Source organism: Pinus tabuliformis, chromosome 2_1, assembly GCF_031772625.1.
Source record: "Pinus tabuliformis cultivar Carrire ecotype Pingquan chromosome 2_1, CPIR1, whole genome shotgun sequence".
NCBI lineage: Eukaryota > Viridiplantae > Streptophyta > Pinopsida > Pinales > Pinaceae > Pinus > Pinus tabuliformis.
Window position 1 is genome coordinate 388,215,240 of NC_142299.1, and position 19,249 is coordinate 388,234,488.

A 19,249-nucleotide genomic window follows, 5' to 3' on the forward strand; every position below is an offset into this window, starting at 1 on the left:
TACTGGTGGGACAAGATCTGCCTATGTGACTGAATATGGGACCATGCTTGTATGGCTAGTTTAGATGGCTAACCTGACGGACTATTGTAATCAACAAACTCAACTAAATCAACTGATTTTTAATCGACTGCGTAATCAGTAACGTAATCTACTCACTTCGAATTTGCTACTGGTGCTTATGTTGGAAGGTCCAAACTAGTGCTTTTGCTCGGTCTAGGATATGATGAATATCATGATTAGCATGATCCCTATCACAATTACTAACAGCATAAATTAGTGTTTTTTCTCAGTCAATTCGCATTGGATAAACCTTTAAAGAAAATGTATTAGAGAGAAGTATTTATATATCACTAGCTACAATGATAGACATATCCGAAGTGTCTTTCAATACAACCATGACTCCTAGTCTCATCAGTTCAATAATCCCATAACATTGTCTTATGATAAACAATAACATACCAATAAAAGGCACATACTAAACCTGAAAACAACATCATCATATTCCGATCAGGGCCTAAAGACAACAAAAAAAGAGAATATTCACAACACTAAAGAAATGTACATAGCCCCTCATTTCCACCAGTTCTCTATTAGAAATCATAAATCTACACTGCCCGCTCACTCGAGCAACTGTATCTCCAATACACAGGATCAAAACTGACAGGTTCATCAAAGGCATACCTTTTTTTCCAACAAAAAAAAAAAATTGTCAAAGGCATACCTACATATCCGCGACAACGAAGATAAACATAAAACAAATGGTGCACCTTATATATCGATGCATCCCTCCCGAATAGGTGTCCTAAAAGAAAACCTCTGGTAGTGTATGTGATCCATAGACGTGCATCATCCTTCCTTCGATAGTCTATCTTCCACCAAGTTTTGTTCCCTATAAATGTGCAAAATTGAAATCCTTCGGAAAGTGAGCAGTAAAGAATTTGTTATGTTCATCCAATGGAGTAGTTCAGAGGAATTAAGAGTTTCCCATTTATTCACCCAGTCTATAATGACCTTGGAGTCGCCAAATAAATCAATGTCTTCAATCCCCATCCAAGTAGCACACCTGAGAATGCCCCATAGGACCAATAGCTCCGCCCTAGTATTTGTGTCCTATCCACTACACCAATTGAGGCAGCAGCCCCATCAAAAGAACCCACCAAAAATTTATCCCACACTGCCCTTAGCGTAATTTTTCTGGTATTATGTGCCACTGATACAAGACCTTTTTCAAGGAAATATGAGGATACCTTGATACAAGTCCCTCGCACGCCAGGATCTCTTTGCTCAAAAATCAGTGTGTTTCTCGCCCTCCATATGCCCCAGAATATGTAAAGTGGGAGGGCCTTGTGTGCCTTCTGCTCCCTGAACCATGACTGCATGCATCTTTCCACCGATGCATCCTCCCACCCATAGATAATCCTCGAGTAGTTAAGGACATCCTCTCAAACCGCTTGTGCAAATGAACACTATAGAAATAAATGACATGTATCCTCCATTGTTACCTTACATAAGGCACATCTCCCTAACCCCACATATCCTCTCTTCAGTGAGTTTATCTAAGTATCCTGTCATGAACCACTAGCCACCCAAAACATACCAATTTCAACATAATATCCCACTTCCACACTGCCTGATACCAATGTGCATGAGGGATACCTATCAAACCTTGTGTTAAGTAGGAATATATGTCCTTAAAAATGGGTTGGCCCCTAATTATCAGACAATTCCAAGTCAGCTGGTCTTCCCTCATATTACAATAGATACCTATTGCCTTTACGCTGCAAATGTACCCATCCCACTCTATAGCAAGGTCCCCTACTAACCCAATGGTTTCTGTCTCATTCCATTGTGTTCGCAGGCCCACCAGAGACCCGCCCAACATGGCATCCTTTATATACCGAATATCCTTGCTGTGTAGAGAGTTAATCATGGCATGGAGATATGGTGATATCTAGGCATACCCATGATGGCATCTATTCTAACCTCCACGAGCTCCCCCCTGCCCACAGTCCACCTCAAGTTGATAACCATTCATGAGGCAACTTTAATCAAGCTTCTCTAGCGCAGTGAGGTCATCCTATCCACTAGAGCACCAACTCTGATCCAGGAAAGCATGGTGAGTTGCTTCAGGTATTTACTCTTAATAATATCATTCCAAATACCATCTGAATTTACAATGCTCCAAAGGTTTTTGATCAGTTGTGTCCTATTGAAAATCTGAAGATCTAAAATGCCCCACCTCCCCACCGACATGTGCCTAGATATGTCCCCAAAAGTCAGCAGATGTAATTTCCTCTGGTCTCCAAACTCAACCGTAAGGAAATTTTCCATTACATGCTACAACTTACAGCGATGAAACTTGATGAGGTTCATCAATAATTATATGGGCCATAATGCCACTCTCCATCTTATTAAAATCAACTTTCCTCACATTTATTTACATATTTTATTATATTTTTCTTAGTGAGAAGGGTAAAGGTGAGATGTTATGTATTGTGGCCTAATGTGCATTAATTGCAAGATTTGAAGCATTTTTGGGCTAATTTAAGTGTAGGAACTCGAAGTAGACAAGAAAGAGGGATTTTAGGAGATTGGGTCTCCCTCCTTATCTCCTCAACCACTCGAATATTTCTCCACCAAATCTCATCAACTCTGAGTTACAAGCAGCCAAGCCCACCAAGTTCATTGGAAGCCAAGCCAATGGTAGTTGAAGACAATTCAATCTCGATTTTGGGAGCCAAGCCTCCTTAATTTTAAGGAAGTTGTTGGTAGCTCTAGTTGTATAAATAAGAAGGCCTAGGGCCTCATTAGGATTTGACTTTTTATTGTAGCCAAGAGGCAATTTCGAGCTAAGATATTGAGATTGTTATTCTCATGTTATTTTTTACATTTTGATGATAATGGAAAGGGTTTCTTTAATCTAGCACTAAGTTGACTCAAAGGGATTAAGATCTTGGGTTAGGGCCCAACCCTAGCATCAGAGGTTCCTCTTTTTCTACATGTATTCTCATATTATAATCATAGATTAGTTGTTGAAGTTATATTTTCTTTGTTTAATTTACAAGTATTTGAATGATTGGTTGGTTTTGCTTCAATTAGTTGGAAAAGTAAATCATTGTTACAATAGTGAAAGAAAAGACTTCAGAAAAGCTTGTGACAGTGGCCTCATCCTCATCTCCTTCATGGGATCCTGGTTTGAGGGCCCCACTCTCACAGCCCCAAAAACAAATTTATCTTTTGGTTATTACATAGCTTAGGATTTCTTGTTGAGTAGATCACTATTGATGATTTCTTAGAAGCACCTGCAATTGTCATTTTGGTTTCTTGAGTTTGTTGTAGATTATAAAGCATTCCATTCCATAGATTTAAGCCATCAGTCATCATAAATCAGTTTCTCAAATTCAACTCAACTTTTCCACATTTACATAAATTTGTGCATGAATGAAGAAAATAACATGTGTTGTTGCAGGAGTTGCTAATCTACATGGAGGAACTTATTCCACCAGCCTCATCTAAGTATTCTCCACCCTTGCCCAATCCTACCAACCACTAATTTAGATTTCTATTTTGTAGCCACCGTGGACAACGACCTTGAGCAAATCCAACCATCCTTAAGAGTTGGATTGATCCTTGGGTAGTTTGCATCTTCCCCATACCTTATTCTACCATCATACATCTTCCCAACACTTCCTTTCACCTTCCCTACCTTCCTACAGGTTTCATCTAAGTTTCCTGTAGTAAATCAGGACATCCTGTAGTAACTACACGAAATTATGTAGCAACTATAGGAAACCCTGTAGCAGTCTGTTTTACATTTTTTTTGGGAAGAAATGATGATCAGAGCCTGGGGTAGGCCTTCAACTTGAACTCCATAACCCTCAATTCCATTTTGGACCGGTTTTCCCATACCTTCCTCCCCTGCAAAAGATCATCTTGTTTAGCTTAGAGTTTACATTTCTAAATTGAAAACCAAAAGACTCTTTTCTTTAATATTTAGCTAGTCCATGCATACATCAATCATAGCAATGTTAAGATAATTTCCATGTCTATTTAGTCCATATAGCTAGATGATAGAATGCAAGGTTAAATTAGGTCTCTTCTGTAAAGTAATGTGTGTTAATTCTTAGCTAGGTAATTTCATGTCATTTCATAGCACTTTTTATTTGGCAATTTCATTTCCTTAAAATAGGCAAGCGTTTACTTTTTGCATCAAAGATAGGTTTACATTCACTTTGAGTATTCAGCCTCCTTCTTGTCAATAAAAAATTGGTTTGATAAACCCTAGTGGTCTATCACCCCAGTTGAGAAGTGACAAGAGTAGACTCTTGCGTCTGTTGTGCATATAGTACTGTCACCTCCAAGTTTGTATGAACCCTCGGTTGATAAAGTAAAGTTGGTATCCCTAGGAGTTGCAGTATCCTTGCTGCAATACTGGGGCTCACCACGACTTATGGCAGTGCAACTTGTGTGGATGATACCTTTGTTATTGATGCTACTACAATTGGTTCTACAATCGATAATGTTGCTATCTCTAAAAAAGGAAGGAATATGTGGAGACACCAGTTGATAGTTTTTCAACTACATAACTGTATGTTCTCCCATAACTAAATTTAACTAAAATTAGGTCTTACTGAGGTAGAGTGGCACTTCCATTCAAAGTTTGTGTTTCTTGATGCAGTGAAGAAGGCAAAGTGGCACTTCCATTCAAATTTTGTATTTGTCGATGCAGTGAAGTAGTCATGGAAGCATATATTGTACAAGGAAAGTGCTAGTGCATGTTCATCTCTTTGTCAAATAAAGAAAAATAGAAAAAATTGCAACTTGTAGAGTTCTCTCAAGGCAGGAAAGAAGAGTGTCATGTTTGTTTATCCATGATTGGATTCATGTAATCTTAGGAAGGTTGACCACTACATGATATTTTTTTTCTTTTATTTTTCATCATTCTATGTGGGTAGGGACGAGCTTCTTCACAAACATCTCTTTATGTGTTGTTCGACTAGAGCGTGGGAAGGGATATGATCAAAATAGGAATGGATAATAGTGATTGAAACATGGAAACAAACGTGATATCCTATAAGGGGGAAAGCGTTGTGAATATTGAAGAAAGATCAAAGCATATTATCTATGATAGGAGCTTTATTTTTTGTCCTTCTACTATCACATAGTGTTCCTTTCTTATAGAGATAAGCACACTTTCACATATTCTTAACTCAAAATGGCTAAGGAGAGGATGGAAATATGAAGATCCCTCCATAATAACTTTCTTTTATAGAAGTACTCGGTGAGCATCCTTTAATGCATGCTTTGTTAGTTGTTTGACCTACTTCATAGGTGTTGAGTGGTAGTAGGATTATTTTATCATAGATTGTGGGTAGGGATTTCTAGCTGCAAGTGAGGCAGAAAGTAGAGGTGTTATAGACATATTTGGGCACTACAACCCCAAACCCATATGTTCATAAACTAAGGGATCTTTAGTCCCTAAAAGTGTTGTTTCACACCCTAAAGGATCATGGTCAACTGATTACATCATTTCCCATAAGTTCCACCTGAAACACTACTCAGAATTGGCCAAAACTGGACCATACTGACTGCTCCATGGTCAAGGTGTGATGCATAGTGACGTGATGCATATTGGAATGGCCTTATGTGGGGTGCGATGAGTGAGAATAGACAAATGGCAGAGACAGTTTGCTAAGTGGATGATCATGGAAGCTTCCAGAAACTTCTCCTATGACACTTGCCTCTCTGAATTCACCTAGGGATGTGTAAGAGATCAATGAAATCTCCAAGTGGAACCAAGAACTACTAGTGGAATGACACTAATAAAAAACCCAGAGCTGACTCACACCCTTGCAAGACATCTATAAATGGATCCCTCATCTGAGAGATATGTGGGCTGGAATTTTGTATTTTGTAAGCAAGTGCTGTTGGTTTATCTATGAGAAGAGACATTGCATTGTTGGGTGATTTACTTATTCATGAGGTGAAGAGGGCTTCTACACTGGGAGGATGATGCTGGATTAGACAGCTGGGCTGTAATCCTCTCTTTCACTAATAATAAAGTTCTTTGGGTTTTCCTCCATATGATTGTGTGTTTATGAATGCAATTGTATGGTCAATTTGTTTCTGATTCCGCATTGTTTATGATGTTTTAGATGGAGATGCCTTAATGGTTTTTTGTTACTTTGACTCTACAGGTACTCTTTGATGTGGGGCAATTAGGAGAGGAGTGGCAAATTCTATCAATGAAGAGAGAAATCAAGCAAGGATCCAAGCAAGAGATCCATGTTGGTCCTCTCTTCTTCCCTATAATCTATCACACTTAAAGAAACTCTCCAAAGGCTTTGATTGTTTGTCTCTAAGATAGCTAACCATCTAATTGGGACTAGCAGTTCGAATTGACACTAGTTTTCCCTAAAACAAAATGGCGACTCTGCTTGGGACCGAATAGTTTGTTTTGTTTGTTTATTATTTGCTTTATAAACTACAGACGGAGCCTGAAGTTAGACAGCTAGCCTTCGAAACGCCTTTGCTATGCAATTGCGAAGTAGATGAATGCTGCTTCAGTCAATCTCCAGGTTGGTTTATGAACTGAACATCTGACTTACAAAGCATTCTAAATGCCCTTGTGGTAGCTCAGAACCTCATAAGATCTTACCCCTATACTTTGTTTTTACTATCCATCATTATTCAGCCTAAATCATTGAACTTAGCTGCAAATTTTGAGCAAAAACCAAGCTTAGTTTCGCTCCCTGGTCCATCTCACTGTCTGTAATTGGGCAACCTATATGAATCGCACATCCCGTGTGTTGCAGGTGAGATTCATCCCTGTTTCCCTGTGTTGCAGGTGTGATGATTGAGTGATACTGTTTCTCTCATTGAAATTTGGTTTTTTCTCCTTGTTTTCAGTTCTATTCAGTAATTTTGTTGTTCATGATCAGTATCTTCTTGCTGAAACCTTCTTCCTTCACATATTTCAGCCTCCATCAGGTAGGAATTGTAAATTTTTTTGTGTATTTGTGAATCGTTTACAGTCTTCCTTTGTCGAAAGTAGCTTAATCGAACTGTCTTTTTTTGATGCAAGTGTCGTAATTGTCATTTTGAATCAAAAGAAGAGTGTCGTAAAGTCTTCCTCTTCTAGATAGTTGATTGTACTTTTGCCATTGTACTTGATTTGAGTTATTAGTATTTGAAGTGTCAAAAATAGTTTTTATTTCGAAATCGAAAAGTGTCGTCTTAGTCTTCCTTTCGTTTTGAAAAGAAATTGTCAAAATTTCGCTTTAAAAGAAAATAGTTCAGATCTGTACTTAGCTTTCCTTTTTGGCATTCACACATTAAGGAAGCAGAAAACAAATACATGCATGTGCATTTTCATTTTGACTGCATGCAAAATTTGATTTAGGAAAGTGCATTTAGTGTGTGCTCTATGCTCTATGCTGAAAGAAAAATCATAATCTTCTTTCCTTTGTAGCTAGGATTTTCATTGCTAAAAGAAAAAAAACGAATGTTTATCATTTTAGATTACATATTTAGGAATTTTACATCTACATCACGCGGTGAACCTTGAAAGATAAAATTCTAAGCAAGATCAACCATAAAATAAATCTCAATGAACATAAAAATGCTTTGGAACCTAACGCAACACATCTAGAAGTCTAGGCTAGAGACGTGTTCTGGCGTCGTAAAACCTGGTAACTATCGTTTTCATCGAAGGTTGGGTGATTCCTCCTCTTTGATATGACAAGTGCCAGTACAAACTTGTGCTCCCCATATTGTCGAGTATATATTGGGATATCATAATAGGCTTATACCCTTTATCCTTAGGAAGCCGTGTCTGGCGCCCTATCGATCACAATGCACTAAACACAACATTCGTGAAGATTGATTGCCATACATAAGTCCTTGGTAATTTCTCTATCATTTATCACTGAGGTGTATTTTGCAGTTTTGTGATTGGTTTGGTAATTTCTCTGTCTGGATTTCCAGAGTAGTCACTTTCGTTCCTTTTTGACTCCTTAAAAGAAAATGTCCATCTGAGCACTTATCACTTCAGGCTCATTAAAAATCGAAGGTGACTAGAGTCACCTTTAGCTTTTTCTCGACTCTTAAAAATTGAAAAAGCAAGTTGCATCAAAGTGTCTTAAAATTTATTTAAATCGGAATAACATCCCTATTCCTTCGTTGATCTGAGGTTGAGATAATGGAGTCTTCCAATCAAGGAATCCCTCTTGGAGGGAAGCCTAGTCCTTTTTCCTCTTGGGGAGATATTGGTTCTCCATATTTGGCTACATTATCCCTTCCAGGAATCACAATCGACCTGCCGGTATGGCTTTTCTTGACCTCTGTCGTTCAAAACACCGTAATTCCTCAACAATCTAATCAACAACCAGATTATACTGAAGTTACCCCTTCACCTTCTACTTCGTTTGTTTCTCCTTCCCCTTCTTCCTCTTCGCTTGGTGAAACTAGTAACACTAAAAACCAAGTAATTGAGAAGAAGAATCCAGCTAAACAAGGAGGCAACCATGCACCATCTGGCGAAAATCCGCACACTAAACTTTCCAAACCAAAAACTCCATGTGCAATTAGCAAGGGATACCACTACCATCGAGATTGCCCTTGCATTCTGCGGATCTTGAGAGAATGGTCTCCCCATTTGCACCATTCAATGTCATCAACCTCTAATAGTCAGGTTGACAGTGCACCATCAACTAGTGAAAACGAAGTCAATAGACAGAAAGGAAAAGCCAGATTTCCATGTAGGTTATGTGAAGGTAATCATACTCTTCACCCTTGTCCTTTTTTGGACGAAGCCAAAAGCATTTTGGATAACCATCTTGCTTCACCGCAGCGACTTCCACCTGGATACAGGAAACTCTTGCCAAGTCCTTCACTAGTTGAAAACCCGATTGACATAACTCAATTGTCGATCGAACCACCTATCATTTAAAGTGAACCTTTTGAGTCCATACTGGACCAAAGTCAGTTGGTCGAGATGGCAGTCGACCTAGTCTTACCTTCAAAAGGACCACCTTCGGATGATACTATCACCAAAGAGAATGAGAACGACACCGTTCAAATTATTTTTGTCGAAACAAAGTCTAATGAACTTGGGGGAAATCTACCCATTCTTTTACAATAGGAAGAGACCCCCCCAGTTCATGAGATTTATCTGGCCATTTAGCTGGTACCTCCTCCAAGCAGTCTAGTCTTTTTCTTTGATTGGAATCAACTAGCAAAACCTCGCCTTCCATCTAATGTACCATTCCGAATCATAGTACAAGTTTACAAAATGATCGTGTCTGACACTATCATAGATGAAGGGGCTTCTGTGAGTATTCTTTCCTCAACTACTTGGAAAGCACTTGGTTTGCCATCACTTTTGCCTAAAAAACAAAATTTGTCAGGCTTGAACAAAGGAACTAGTCGACCATTAGGGATCCTTCCAAAGTTACCGATAACTTTGAGAAAGAAAATTGTTCATTTGAACGTGATGGTAGTCCAAGGGCCACTAGATTGAAATCTTATCCTTGGACATGACTATATATATAGCATGGAAGCCATTGTTTCCACACTCTTTCGAGTGATGTGTTTTCCACATGAAGGCAAACTGGTGCAATTTGTCGACCAGCTTTCATTTCCTAGTTCAAACACAACTATGAATCAACCATCATCCCTAAATGGTCTCTTCACGTCAACAATGTCTCTTCAACCTTCATTCCATCCACCTAATTACCGCGGGTAGTTCGGTGAGTGTGATGAAGTTTAGGGGGCATGCACCCTAGTCAGCTTTGGCAGGTGAACCTAGAGAAAAAGAGAGATTTTCTTAAAAGGTCATAATGATTGGACTGAAGAAGCATTTCCGTATAGGTTATGTGATTAGTCTGAAACACCTATTTCCTTGAATGTTATGTGATTGGAAGCTCACACCATTCACCTTCGTCCATTTTGATGGATGAAGCTAAGGAAGAGTTTTTTGTCTACTGATAGAAACAATCCTGCGTAACCACAGGAACTTCCATATGGTAACCTCGAAAATGTCCTTTTACTGAAACACCTGGGGGCATGCAAACCTTTATATGCAAGTGAAAAACGACCTTTGATTTTCTTTAGTTTGTAGGTTCTCAACCCTTTAACCTTGTAGCTCAATCATTTCTAGCATGCATAAAAAGGAAATGAACACATGTTATAGTAGTGTTCAAGCTCATTAAAAAATAAATCTACCAAGAGACATTTTCAAACGACTGGTAAGAGCAATGTTCCTGCAAGGTTCAAGCTCGTTAAAAAATAAACCTGCACTGAGCATAGTTTCCCCTAGTTCGAGCTCATTAAAAAATGAAACCACCTTTGGTAAATAACCTTTGTGATCGCCTTGCTATCAACCCTTTTGAACCTTGGTTGTGTTCCTACCGTCACCTCCATTCATTTGGCTGACCATATGCTTCCACTTGATTGTTTACCCTTTTGAGGAACAACTGCGATGAGTGATTCTGATTGCCAACCTCTTCACACTGCCATGTTTTGAGAAGTTCCAAACTTACCTGGAACCAATTGCTACCCGAAAATACCACTCGTTCCTAAAAAACGAGTCTCTTTTAAACTCTTTTTGGACTCATTAAATATAAAAATATTGTCGAGCTATAGGCCTTTCCAGCTCGTTAAAGTAAGGGGAAGCACCATCCCTCCTATATATTTTAATATTTTTTGACCTAAGGTATTATTAAACAAAAAGATCAAGTGCTTGTCTTTTTCGGCTCATTAAAACGATCGAAAAGTCATCCCTTTCATATTATTTTATACTTTTTTGGACTTAAGGGATTATGCCACGAAAAAGGACTGTTGGAGTTTCCTTTTCGTCCCTTTTCAAACTCTCTAAACATGAAAAAGGCCGACTTATCTTTGTTGTTAAACTCATTAAAACAATAGCGGCAAACTTGTCCACCCAGAAAAGAACGAGTCTCACTGAGTCTAGGCTTGCTATAAACAGAGCGACAGGTTTGCCTGAAGGGAAAATTATAGACCAAGCATATGTTATCCTCCTTAATCTTGACAAAAATAAAGAGATATTGGTTAGCAATGACTGGGGAAAAAGGGAAGAAAACTTGAAGAATTTTATTGGTAGCGGGTTGCTCTTGAACATGACACTTTCACTCCATCACCATGATTGAGTTGGTTTGGGTTTTTCCATTCACTATCACCATTGGTCCTCCGTACCATCCATGGGGTTAATGCTACCAGTCCATATCAGTGTCGCCAATATGTTTAAGAGAAGTCATTCAGAGAATTCACCATCCAACAAACGCCTCATCCACTGCAATACCTCCACCCTTCATTTTTCATGACTTCCATTCCTGAACCTTATATCATCAGATCATTTTTACCTCCAAAAAAATCATTTGATCCATTTCATGTTGTAGATGTGGGATACATCAAGGCCCTCCTACGACAGGTCACTTCTTGTCGACATTAGCTCATTATCCAAGAAGTTGACTTAGAAACAACCCTTTCAGTACTTTGAAGCTTACATGCCTCAATGGCAAGTTTCTTACTTCTGGCGACAGGTTTACATCAATGACCTTTGACCAGAAGATTTTGCGTGGTGTTCAACATCGGCTCATATATTCACACCACGTGAATTGTACTATAGTACCTTGAGGGTCATCATCATTATTGGTGATTCCTCTCGCGCTTGTTAACAACTTACATTATTGGCTAGTAATCAGGTGATATCTTTCCATGTTCGACTTCAAAATATCTTTTCACATGGATCGACTTGTACAACCGGGTGAAGACTGAACGAGTTTGAAGACCCCAGATCTAGTTTCATCCATCCAGGCTGTGATATATTCAGGAAAATAATGACATCGATTGTACACAGAAGCTGCACAGATAGTCATCTAAGCCAGGGAAGATGACTCTTCATGCGAAGAATCACTAGTCTGCAATAGCGGACGATTGTCCGTCCTATGTACATGAAAATGAATTTATAAAGCTGAGCATGGGAATGTCCGCCTCAGCTAGATCATGAAAAAAATATGATGATGATGTATCATATTGTATCTTATATAGGTCACCTTCCAATTCGAATACCTCAGATCCTCATGATAAAGCATTTCACCCGACATCAAAAGATTTACGACCTCATGCTTTAGGGGGCAGCTATTATAGACATATTTGGGCACTGCAACCCCAAAATCATATGTCCATAAACTAAGGGCTCTTTAGTCCCTAAAAGTTTTGCTTCACACCCTAAAGGATCATGGTCAACTGATTACATCATTTCCCAAAAGTTCCACCTGAAAAACTACTCAGAACTGGCCAAAACTGGACCATGCTGACTGCTCCATGGTCAAGGTGCGATGCATATTGACTACCACACTAGCCAGGTGTGATGCATACTGGAATGGCCTTTTGTGGGGTGCGATGAGTGAGAATAGACAAATGGCAGAGACAGTTTGCTAAGGATGATCATGGAATCTTCCAGGAAACTTCTCCTGTGACACATGCCTCTCTGAATTCGCCTAGGGATGAGTAAGAGATCAATGAAATCTCCAAGTGGAACCAAGAACTACCAGTGGAATGACACTAATCAAAAACCTAGAGCTGACTCACACCCTTACAAGACATCTACAAATGGATCCCTCATTTGAGAGATCTGGGGGTTGGAATTTGTATTTTGTAAGGAAGTGCTGTTGGTTTATCTGTGAGAAGAGACATTGCATTGTTGGGTGATTCTTATTCATGAGGTGAAGAGGGCTTCTACACTGGGAGGATGATGCTGGATTAGACAGCTAGGTTGTAATCTTCTCTTTCACTATTAATAAAGTTCTTTTGGTTTTCCTCCATATGATCGTGTGTTTATGAATGCAATTGTATGGTCAATGTGTTTCTGATTCTGCATTGTTTATGATGTTTTAGATGGAGATGCTTTGATCGTTTTCTATTACTTTGACTCTACAGGTACTCTTTGAAGCGGGATAAGTAGGAGAGGAGTAGCAAATTCTATCAAGGGAGAGAGAAATCAAGCAAGGATCCAAGCGAGAGATTCAGGTTGGTCCTCTTTTCTTCCCTCTGATCTATCACACTTAAAGGAACTCTTGAAAGGCTTTGATTGTTTGCTTCTAAGATAGCTACCCATCTTAGTGGGACTAGCAGTTTGAATCGACACTAGTTTTCCCTAAAAAAAGAGGGCGAATTATAGTCAGTGCAGGCCCGCCTTCAGGACATATGGCCCAAGTTTCATGAAGAAAATGTAAAGCTGGCTTACTTTTCTCTTGATTGCCCACTTGCAGAAGTTGTTGATATGGTATGCACATTGTGGAGACACTTGTAGAAGGATAGAATTGACTTTTATGTTGAATTGGTGCTAGCCTGAACTCATGGGAATGAACAACAGTGAGAGCTCGTGAGGAAAGTGCCTTTGATGATATAAAATATCAACACTGCTTGGAAAAAATTGCAAAAAGCTACTAGTGAGAGCCAACAAATATACACCACTATGCAAAATTATATGAGCCTCCTCCAGCATCACCACTAACGACATCCCTAGGTGGTTAGCCATATTTTAGACATTGAGATCCATCTTATCCTTGTCAAGAGAAAAATCCATCAGTTACCAATCGCAGTAGAAACTAGTAAGCATAATTCAATGAAGCTTGAATTGCAACAAGTCAGTTTAATGATATGACCTTCCTATTCATATAGTGTAAAGTGATCGACAACTACCATGGGGAAAGTGACACCGGAAGTAAACCAACAACAATTACTAATAATGAAGTAGTGCCAGCTAAGAAACAATGAAAAATATAACAAATCATATATGTCTACCTTGTAGGTTTGTTTGCTCCATCAAAAATATATGTTCCTCACATAGATTGTCAATATGAACTAACGGTATTGATCCTAAAAATGACTCACCCAAGTTCAACTCTCCATAATTTCCTATATCATTTTCAACCGAAATTTTAGTGATGTCATGAGAATTTTAAAATAAACCATTTGACATATTTATGTGCCCCAATATATCTTCCAAAACACTCATCTATACAACTATAGCTAGAGCAGTAGCCAAATATTCCTCACCAACATTTTTTCCTGATATGCGAGATCAGTTATACGTTACAAATTTGGTTTAGTAAAATCACAAGTTTGGGTAGAAGCACTCATTTAAGCATCATAGATAACATCTTAACTAGATTGAGAAGCAGAGATGAGAGAAGTTAAAGATGTAAGAGAAGTTATAGGTCCAAAAGGAAGGCTAGTCTCCTTGGAACAAAGGCAAGTTGCTCCACATATCCACATATGCTGCAAAGGCACATTATTAAGGAAAATAGACGAGGTTCAAAGAATTCTATACTTGGGTATAGTTGAAGTTCTCTCCGATATCCAAAATTTTTTTAAGTGAGGAGAATAATACTTAATTGGCACCTGGGCACTTATTCTTAGGAAACATAAATCTACTCGGAAGTTCCTTTATGCACTCCTCACTTAGATATTTCATGGGCTTGAAGCTCAAACTTCACCTTCAATTTAGATCTTCATCCCCATCCTCCCTGTCATTTGCGTGACAGGAAATGGTAGCCACGGAAACTTAAAACGGTAACAAATGTTAGACAAAATTCAACAAAGAAGTTAGAAGGAGAGAGCTCATGAATGGCCAAAAAGAAATCAACTACTAAATGGGGTTTCAATGTTGGAAAGGCAGAGGAGGTAAGGCACAAGATAACAAAAACAAATCACACACACAATGACACAAGTTGCGGCTCTTCAATTGATCACACAAAGCTTGATGATTACAATGAACCCAGTGAGGGGTATTTAAAAAAATTTCGACTAGTGGCTCGCCTAAAATAACTTGTCATGCAATCACACACTAAATTCGACTTTACCCAAGATAAGACTTAACTCGACTTGACTCATTGACTCAAACTAACTCTCTAAATTTGGCCAACTCTTCATGTAGGAGTAATTAGCTATCTTTAACACGCCCCCTTAATTACGACAGTTAAACTAAGACATGACTCATGACAACTCAAACATATTTGTTGGTCTATGTCTTAGCTAGGCTTACAACACCCAAGTTTCCTATATAAAACTAAAATACATATTTTTCTAATGATTAAGTAAATATATCAGCCAATTGATCACTCGATTTACAAGGCTTCAAGTGGACTTCTCCATTCCTCACAAGTTCTCTAATTAAATGATATCTAGTATCAATATACTTTCTCTTTTGATGAAACACACTATTATTGGATAGTGCAATGGTTGAGGTGTTGTCACAAGAAATTTTTATTAATCCTTGTTGTTTATGCTTGAGTCCATCCAATACTCTTCTTAACCACACTATTTGACATGTTGTTGATGTTGCTACTACATATTCTTCTTTTGCTAACAAAAGTGTCACAATAGGTTTCTTCTTAGATACCCATCATATCACACCTAAACCAAGATGTAACACATAACTAGAAGTGACCTTCCTATCATCCAAACTGCCTATAAAATCATTGTCGGTGTATTCAACCAAATCCTTCTTCTTTGTGCTTGCATACATTATGCCACAATCTCTAGTTCCTGCTATGTATCTCATAATTATTTTTCCTACTTTCCAAAGTGAGTCTTTTGGAGTCTCCATAAATATAGAAATAAGGCTTACTCCTTGCATGATATTCGATCTTGTAACTGTGAGATACATGAGGTTTCCAACCAATATTTTGAATAGAGTTGGATTGACATATGATCCTTCATCATCATTACTTAACTTTGTACCTGTTGCAACCGATGTAGGGGCAGGTTTACAATTTTCCATCCTGAATCATTTCAGCAAAACTTTGGCATATTTATTTTGACAAATAAAAATTCCCTTCTTGGATTGCTCAACTTCTATGCCAAGAAATATTTCATGAGACCAAGATCTGTCATCTCAAATTATTTCTTTATGGCTATTTTAATTCATCTAACTCAAGATCACCAGTATAAATTATGTCATCCGCATACAAGCAAACAATCAAAATTGTCCATGCTCATTTACCTTTGTGTACAAGGTAGCCTCAATGTTGCTTCTGCAAAATCTATTCTTGATCATGTAGTTATCAATTCTACTATATTAGGCTCTTGATTCTTACTTGATTCCATAGAGTGCTTTCTTCAACCTGTAAACCTTGTCTTATTTACCTTCAATTTCAAAACCTAGAGGTTGTTGCACATAAATTTATTCTTCTAAAATTCCATTCAAGAAGGTTGATTTCACATCCATCTTATATACTTTCCACTTGTTCTAAGTTGTTGCGGCTAAGGTTGCTCTTACAATATCCAATTTGGCTATTGGAGCAAACGTTTCTCCAAAGTCTATTCCCTGTTGCTGCGAGAATTATTTTGCTACGAGTCTTGCTTTAAATTTGTCAATTTCACCTTTCTCATTCAACTTTGTCTTGTACACCCATTTTACACTAATGAGGTTTTTTTCCTATGGAAAATCAACAAAATTCCATGTATCATTCTTTTCAATAGCTTCTATTTCTTCATTCATGGCTTGCACCCAATTTTCATCTCTGATTGCTTATTCAAACGAAGAAGGTTGGAATGAAAACAATGAAAATTTTGAACTAACATCCAAATCATCATAAATATCTTTCAAACTTCTCATTTTTCTCTTACCATTGCTTGATTCATCACTTGACTGATTGCTGGGAGAATTATGATTTGTTGATTTTCTTTAAGATCCATGTTGTTCATAAAATCTTGGAGTCCATGTTTTCGTGACTCTGTTTGGTGTCTTCTCCTGTGATTCTTGTTGCTCCTTTTCTGCTACATCATCTTCTTCCATAAATGGTACTTGTGCATCAACTATTTTATCTATACTCCCATTCTATGACTCTTGTTCATTTAACACAACATATCTGTTGATTGGACTTCTTAGTGACAGGGTTATACAATTTGTAAGTGTTTGACTCCTCACTATAACCAGTAAATATGCATTTCTCACTTTTATCATCCAACTTGCCTCTTGGCTCTTTAGGCACATGTGCATAGGATACACAACCAAACACTCTGAGATGAGATACACTACAAGACATACCTGACCATGCTTCTTCTGGTACTCTTTTCATCACACTCTTTATAGGAGATCTGTTTATCACATCAACAACACATGCCACTACTTTTGCTCAATACTCAATAAACAAGTTTCTTCCTTTCAACATGCTCCTTTCCATGTTCATAATTGTCCAGTTCTTTCTATCTTCTACACCATTTAGTTGCAGTGTGTATCTAGTTATAAATTGCCTTCTGATTCCATGTTGTTTGCAATAATCATGGAATTCCTTCAAATCATATTCTCCACCATGATCTGACCTCAATACCTTGATTTGTTGATCACTTTGGGTCTCTGCTAAGGCTTTGAAGTCTTTGAACTTTGTTAAAGTTTCATACTTCTGCTTCAGGAGGTAAACCCAATTCTGTCTACTATAATCATCAATTAAAGTAAGGAAGTAACAACATCCACCAATCGAGTGTGTCCTCATAGGTCCACATAGGTTTGTATGCACTAGATTAAGAGGCTGCTTTTCTCTATATGCAACTCCCTTTGGAAAACTTTCATGGTGTTGGTTTCCCAAGATGCAACACTCAAAAGTAATAGCGGGTTCTTTAATGGGAGGTAACCCTCTAACCATCTGTTTTTGTTGCAACAATCTTAAACCAAAGAACTGCAAGTGTCCAAACCGAAAGTGCCATAATCAGTAATCATTAGAAAATGCAACTGTAAATGAACTGGCCTGATCACTCTAATTCATAATTAGAGGAAAGAGTGTGTTCCTCATCATCTGCACCTTTTCTATCAGTTTCTTTTGGGATCTTTTCATATATAACACACTCTTGTCCTTAAAAAGTAACTATGTGTCCTTTCTGCATCAATTGACCAACACTTATCAAATTATGTTTGAGACTAGGGACATAATATACCTTTGAAATTGTATTTGGCTCCCCCTGCTTGGTCATAATGTTGACCACTCCTTTTCCATCTACATCCACAGTCTTGTCGATCCACAACTTTACATTTGTCTTCATAGATTGATCCAAATTTGCAACCAAATTCTTGTTGTCTGTCATGTGGTTACTACAACCACTATCTAGTAGCCATACATTATTAGAAGGTTCATGCATGTTATGGAAAGCTAGGAACATGGAATCAGTGTTCTATGTAGTTATATTAGCTCTTTGCTTTGCTTGATCAACTATCTTCTTCCTGCAATCACATGCATAATGACCAAATTTATTATAATAATAGCATCTCACTTTTGATTTGTCAACTCTTTACTTATTGTTGAAGTTTTTGTTGTTGCTTCCGCTTTCATGTTCTTGTTCTTCTCGACCATCTCTATGACCACCATGTCTTCCACCTCGTCTTCTACCTTTACCTCGACCTCCATCTCTTGAAATAGAAACTTGTCTTTTGAAAGAAGTTTCTAAAGTGGAATCCTTATTTTTGTCTATCCTTACCTCATCGGATATAAGTGATCCCATTAACTCATCAACTATTAGTGCTTCCAAATGCTTGGCTTCTTCTATGGTTGCTAATACAACATCAAATTTGGTAGACAAAGAACTGTGGACCTTTTCAACCACTGTTTTATATTTAATGCCATCACCATAAATTTTTAACTGATTTATGACAGTCATGACCCAATTCATGTATGAATCAATGTCCTCTATCTCCTTTATCTGCATAATTTCAAAATATCTTCTAGTATTCTGCAACTTAACAATATTGACTTTGAACACACCTTTATAGTTTATCGCCAAAGTCTCCCATGTTTTCTTTGTTAAAGATATGATCAAATTTTTTTGGCACACTGCTTGATCCACTCCTTGCTGGATAGGCTGCAATGCTTGTGCATTCTTCTTTTTTTCTTTCTTCCATTGTTCCCTCTCTGCATTAGTGAGAGCTCGTTCTTGTGTTTCATTCTTAGGTTCTAAAAACCCAAACTGTACATGATCCCACACATCATGAGCCTTTAACATCGTCTCCATCTTAATAACCCACACATCATAATCCTTTCTTGTAAATGGTGGAAATTGCGGTTAGAAACTAGACAAAACCATCTTTCTTAAAAAAAAAATATCCTCTTATAAAACCTTAAATTTATCCTTTTAAACCTCTCTTTTTTATAACATCTTTTTATAAAATCCTTTCCATATTATTTTTATAAAATCCCTTAAAAACAAACTTTATAAACTTATTTTATTTTAT